Below are 5,604 nucleotides of genomic sequence, written 5' to 3'. Positions count from 1 at the left end.
TTTCGGGGATAGCAGCTTGTGATGAAAGGAAGTGATGAGAAGAGTTTTATTTACGCAAAGTTTTATTTCAGACATGATTGTCTTATACGGAAACATTCGTTGGCAAATACTCACTCAATCACTCTCTCACTCTCACGCACTCACTCACTCACTCACTCTCTCACTCTCAGACTCACTCTCTCACTCTCACGCACGCACTCACTCACGTTTGATTGTGTTTGCGTATAGCCCTAAATGTATGCGGATAGTTATGTGTATTAGAGACGCTTGCGCCTGGTTTAAATGCTGTTGTGTGATAGAGAGAGATTCATTATGCAATTGTTCCTTCAACACTTGGTTAAATATTCCTGGTGACAAAATAAACCCTTGGGGAAGTCTGTTGTAAGAGTACTGGCGACCTCTGTAGGTGAAAGCCAGACATGACTTACAGTCCTCAGACAGTGGTATACAAAAAAATGCATTTGCCAGGTCAATGCAGGTGAACCACTGGTGAGCTGGGGTCAAATTTGAGAGGTTAATATATGGATTAGGAACCGCTAACGTGGGCGTCACTACCATACTGTTTATTCGTCTGAGGTCATGAACAAGTCTGTACTTGTTGGTGCCTGTTTTTTGTACTGGGAAAATAGGATTATTCCATGGAGATTTATAAGGGGTGATTACCCCCCTCTCTAGAAGTCCATGGACAGTTGATGCTATACCCTCATCTGCCTCAGGTTTGTTACGATATTGTGGTACCCAGACTGGGTCACTAGATGACAAGTCGAATGTTATAGGTTTGATACTACATAGACCAACATCTGTTGGTCCCTGGGACCATAAGTCAGATGGTTCTACTGCAATCAACTGCTCAGCTCCTGGGCCATCTGTTTGCTCTCTTCCATGGCTTCTAGAGATCTTTTCTATTTGTCAAAATCCCCATGTCTTCTGTAGTCGCCCGCACCCAATAGGATTGTGTTGTTGGCGAATACATGACCATGTTGATGTCAGTTGGCTCCCAATCCGCAACAGCTCTAAATTTTTAAGTCATACCTCCTAATTCCCTTGTTTCATGGCCTGGATGCAGTGCCATAGATATGTGTGGTGCAGCTGTGTCTGTCATTTCATACCATTGCTGTTGTTCATCAGTAAGGGTGATAGGGGCCACAATACCTTCCTTCCCTACGTATAGGCCGTCACCTGTGAGACACCATCTGTTTCCTTCTATGCTATTAAACAGCTCATGGTACATGACGTTGTCATTTCTGTCATAGAACAGTGTGCAATGTAGAGGGTACATTAGGGAGCAGGAGCATTAGGGGAGTACAATATGAGTGCGGTAAGCTCTGATTTGCAACATGCACTGTTAATTTCTTTTGTCATTGGCCATTTTTCCAACCCACCAGAGAACCCCATTACTCCCACTGTTTTATCACTCAGATCCTTTTGTGTTATAATGCCTCTTTTTACAGTGGAGTATGTCGCTCCAGTGTCCACCAGAGCTTGTAGTGGTCTGTTGTTAACCACTATTTCCATGAGGGGCTCAGTCATTCCCCTCATGGTGGTTCTCTGTGGGCCCCTTCAACATTCCTCCGCGTCCCCCCCCCCGGGCCCCATGTTGGGTGCATGGCCGCCTGTAGGTTGTGTGGCGACGAGAGTTGTTGCCCCGGGTATTGTGGGTTATGTGGTCCCCTGCCACGACCACCAGGTCCACCTCTGCGAGGACCCCATCCCCCTGCAGGTGGCCCTGTAGCTTGGCCTTCCCCTAGTTCCCCTAGTCTACTCATGTTTCCTTTTCCCCCACTTCCTCTATACCCTCCCCATTGTCCTCTAGGGGGTCTGTGGCACTGGGGTGGAGCTTGGTATACATTTTGTACATTACCAAAGTCGGGGGAAATCAATGGGGCTGGTTGTTGGGTCATTTGTTTAGTCTTCTTTTGCCCATTGGCTCTAGAAAAGTCTAGTTGCAGTTTTAACAGCTGGATTTTAGTTTTTTCGAACTCTTCTTCTTCCTTATTTGTTTTATCGACTGCTCTGTCTATATGATGTACTAAGTGTCTTTCCCAAATCTCATTGCTAGCTACTGGTATGTCTGGGTTATTTTCCATAGCCTGTTTTACACCATTGGGGCCCCCTGACATCAATGCTGTCCGAAAATTGTCACGTGTTATGGGGTTACTCAAGCTATTTTCCTCTACCATATGTTCCCACTCTGCCGCACACCTAAAATAATTACCTGATCCTGTCTCTCCTGGTTTAATGCGAAACTTAATATTCTGGTACGTCGTGGGGGGTGTAGGGAACTGCCGTCTTAATGTCTGTCCTATAGCAGTGCTCACGTGTGTAAACATCTCATGGTTAGGAGCACCCTTTATTCCCGCATTTGTTTCAAATTCAAACATTTGTGATGCTGTAAAAATCTGGCCCAAAAGACATCTCAAATCTCCCACTGCCAATGTAGTTCCATGGCATAAGGCCATTAATTTAGTCAGCCATCTACCTCCTCCTGAGGTGATTGGAGGCAGTTTTGCTAACACCGCAGTCATATCACTATGAGTCCAGGGCTGGTATTTGGCCTGTCCCTGTCCTCCCTGCACTAATGGCATTTGTATTCCAGCGCGCAATTGGTGGCTGGCGGTAAAATCACTCTTGCCTTCCTCATCGTCATTCTGTCTAAATGAGTCTACATGGCCTGGGTGTGAAATGTCACAGATCCTGGATCTGACTGGAATGTACCTACTTCCAGCATGGCTACCTAACCTCTCTCTTTCCACTGCTCTGGTTAATTTTGCAATAGGGGTAGATAACATTGTTCCTTTAATAGTCATATCCATATGTGTTGTCTCGTCTCCTTCATCACTATCTAAACTCTGTCGGCTATGCAATGAAACAGGGGATGTGTGGTGATGTTTTTGCTCTCCACACGCCACTTCCCCCTCCCCTTGTGGAATATGTTCTTCCTGTCCTTCTCTCTCGGGGGTTAACTGCTGTGGTGGTTCACTGACTAATCTTGAGAGTTGGTTTAATTTCTGTCTCAATTCATTTATTTCAGACGTTATGTCAGGCAATTCTACATCTACGTCTCCTTTGTTCACTTTAACCATAACTTGCAGTAGGTTTGTCTCATACGGTGGGGGTTTTGTCAATAGTTGCAGGTCCGGGTATATTTTTGGGGGCAGGGAATATGCTGCCTGATCACAGGTGTTACCCTTTGCACTTCCTGACTTCTTTGTTTGCCTTCACTATCTTTGCACGGTCCCCTGAACTCTTGGTTTTAGCAGGACTGAGCGCTTTTGCAGTAAGTGCAATTCGCGTCCACAACCTGAGATCTGTTCTATACTCTTGCTCTCTCAAAATATGAGTGTGAGCTTTCCTCATCTAGCAGTTCAATTCCAGCTATACGCCTTTAAAACATCAATAAAATTATTTAAAAAATTCACATTTCACAATCCAGCAATGCTTTTCACTTTTTACTCAATGTAAAACAGTTTTTCCCACAACAGCACTCTGGTCTCATACGCTCACAGCACGCAGAATACTCACACACTCCAGAGGCCCTTCTGCTGTCTAATACATCGCTTCTCACAGATTCCAGCACATACACACTCAGGCCTTATGGTCTGAGATTTTGATTTTTTTTTTCTGGGTACATTCTACTGACTTTATACCATAAAAGTATCTCACAATTTTTAAAAGATTTTTATAATCAGCAAAATATATCTTCTATTTTTTCGTTTGACAATGCTCTTCGTGCTTTAATCAAAGCAGCTCTATTTTTCGGCTGCCATTAAGTCTCATGCGCAACTTACAAATACTCTACGTCCTTCAAATCTTTATCTGACTCTATCTCTATCTTCTACACACACACTGCTTCTCTCATGTGCTCAAATAGTTTTTTTCTGTTAAACCCTAATGCACACCATATTGCATTCACGGAAAAGAAATCACGGAAAATATTATTTTACAATTCTACAAATATATGGTTTCCAGAACCAAGAAACTCTAACCCAATTTATGGTATTTTAAAACCAAGGGACTCTAACCCAAATTGGGACTCTAACCCCAATTTAATTTATGGTTTTCAAAACCAAGGGACTCTAACCAAAATTGGGACTCTAACCCAAATTTGATTTATGGTTTTCAAAACCAAGGGACTCTAACCCAAATTTATCTGATCAATAAACCTCAATCCTGCGTTTTTCGTGAGACGTTCATCAAATCCAACACATTTAATTAGTTTTTTTCAATAGCAGAATTCGAATAAACAGGTCTCTGCTTACCTTTTATTTGTTAGGGCGCCCAATGTGTTGAATCTAATTCCGTCTCATTCACCACTGACTTGGCAATTCGTTCAGAAAATGTCTTTTTTCTCCAATCACGTCGGGGTTCACCAAATTGTTGGACTTTTTAGGCGTCCTTTCACATTAAATAATTGAAGGGAGACGATTTCAAATAAAATGAGGTTTATTAACCAGATTACAAAAAATTCAGCATGCTGGGTTGTTGGATGAACACTCCTCTGTCCTCTCAAAAAAAAAAAAAAAGCCCATATTCACAGCATATATTGGTATGTCACAACGATATCTCTTCTGCAGGGGGGCCGGGATCCCCCTTGTTTCCGCCAATCACCAACTTCTGCTTTATCTGGTTTTTGCAAAAATCTCCTGAAAAACAATATTCCAAATACCTCCCCCACTCTTTTACACATAGCTCATTCCTGTTGCAAGCACATCAATATCGCACACAAGCCCTCACTGCTTTCACAGTGCAGACCACACGATGAATGAATGTATGAAACAAAAATATATCTTCGCACCATAAGAAACACGCAATAAAATATGTAATAACAACAGTAATATCCTTAACTTTCCCACCGGTTCTACAGAGCAAACAACTGGAACTTGCAGTTGCCGAACATTCGCTCGGGGTCAGCATTGATGCGCATCGCAGAATCAAGTAAGCCAAATCTTGCCCGAACGGAGCAAATCATAGTTACCTGGCAGGGGAGACACCATGATCACGAAGGCGGTTCACCCAGGACGAGGCTCGGTCATTGCACAGAGGTTGGGTTGACTTTTGCGAATTCCCCAAATGTGGGAATCTCGACTGCATAATTTCTGGTAGTGGGGGACTGCGTTCGCGCTCTCCCCTGATCATGTATCAAAAGAAGAGAGATTTTGTATTGTGTCCGTTTTTGGAACCTTATTGGCGTCAGATCTGTTCTGCTAGAGACGAGCACTAAATCGAGTGATTGATTACGTGCTGTTCGATCGTTCCAAAACACACATACATATATATATATATAAAGAGAGAGAGAGATTCTGCCAGGCCACGCTGACCTTTATTTTTGTTCAACGTGTGCATGCTCGTCCGTTCCTTCATTCGTTCAGGTCTTCATAAATAGCCTATTTAATTATTTCTTCTTTCCTTAATTGGTTGATTGATTCTATTGTTTAAACAATACATTTGATTGTCCGTTTGTACGTTCACACGCTGACCTTTGAGCCGCATGTGCACCGCAAGCTCAATAGTTGGTGCCGCCCCGCGCTCTCCCGCTCGCCCCCCATAGTGGGCATCGCTTCTCGGCCTTTTGGCTAAGATCACGTGTCTGGTCAGAAGGTTGTG

At 43.4% G+C, this 5,604-nt stretch overlaps 1 non-coding gene across 1 annotated transcript; it reads left to right on the top strand.

Annotated features, from left to right (window-relative positions):
• Positions 1–4,967: 4,967 nt before the first annotated feature.
• Positions 4,968–5,131, top strand: LOC130412380 (U1 spliceosomal RNA). Its single transcript, XR_008905266.1, has one exon. It is a non-coding gene; the product is annotated as a U1 spliceosomal RNA (small nuclear RNA).
• The last annotated feature ends 473 nt before the right edge of the window (positions 5,132–5,604 follow it).

Source organism: Triplophysa dalaica, chromosome 22 (genome assembly GCF_015846415.1).
Source record: "Triplophysa dalaica isolate WHDGS20190420 chromosome 22, ASM1584641v1, whole genome shotgun sequence".
In the NCBI taxonomy this organism is placed as follows: Eukaryota; Metazoa; Chordata; class Actinopteri; order Cypriniformes; family Nemacheilidae; genus Triplophysa; species Triplophysa dalaica.
This window is presented reverse-complemented; position numbering and strand designations above follow the sequence as displayed.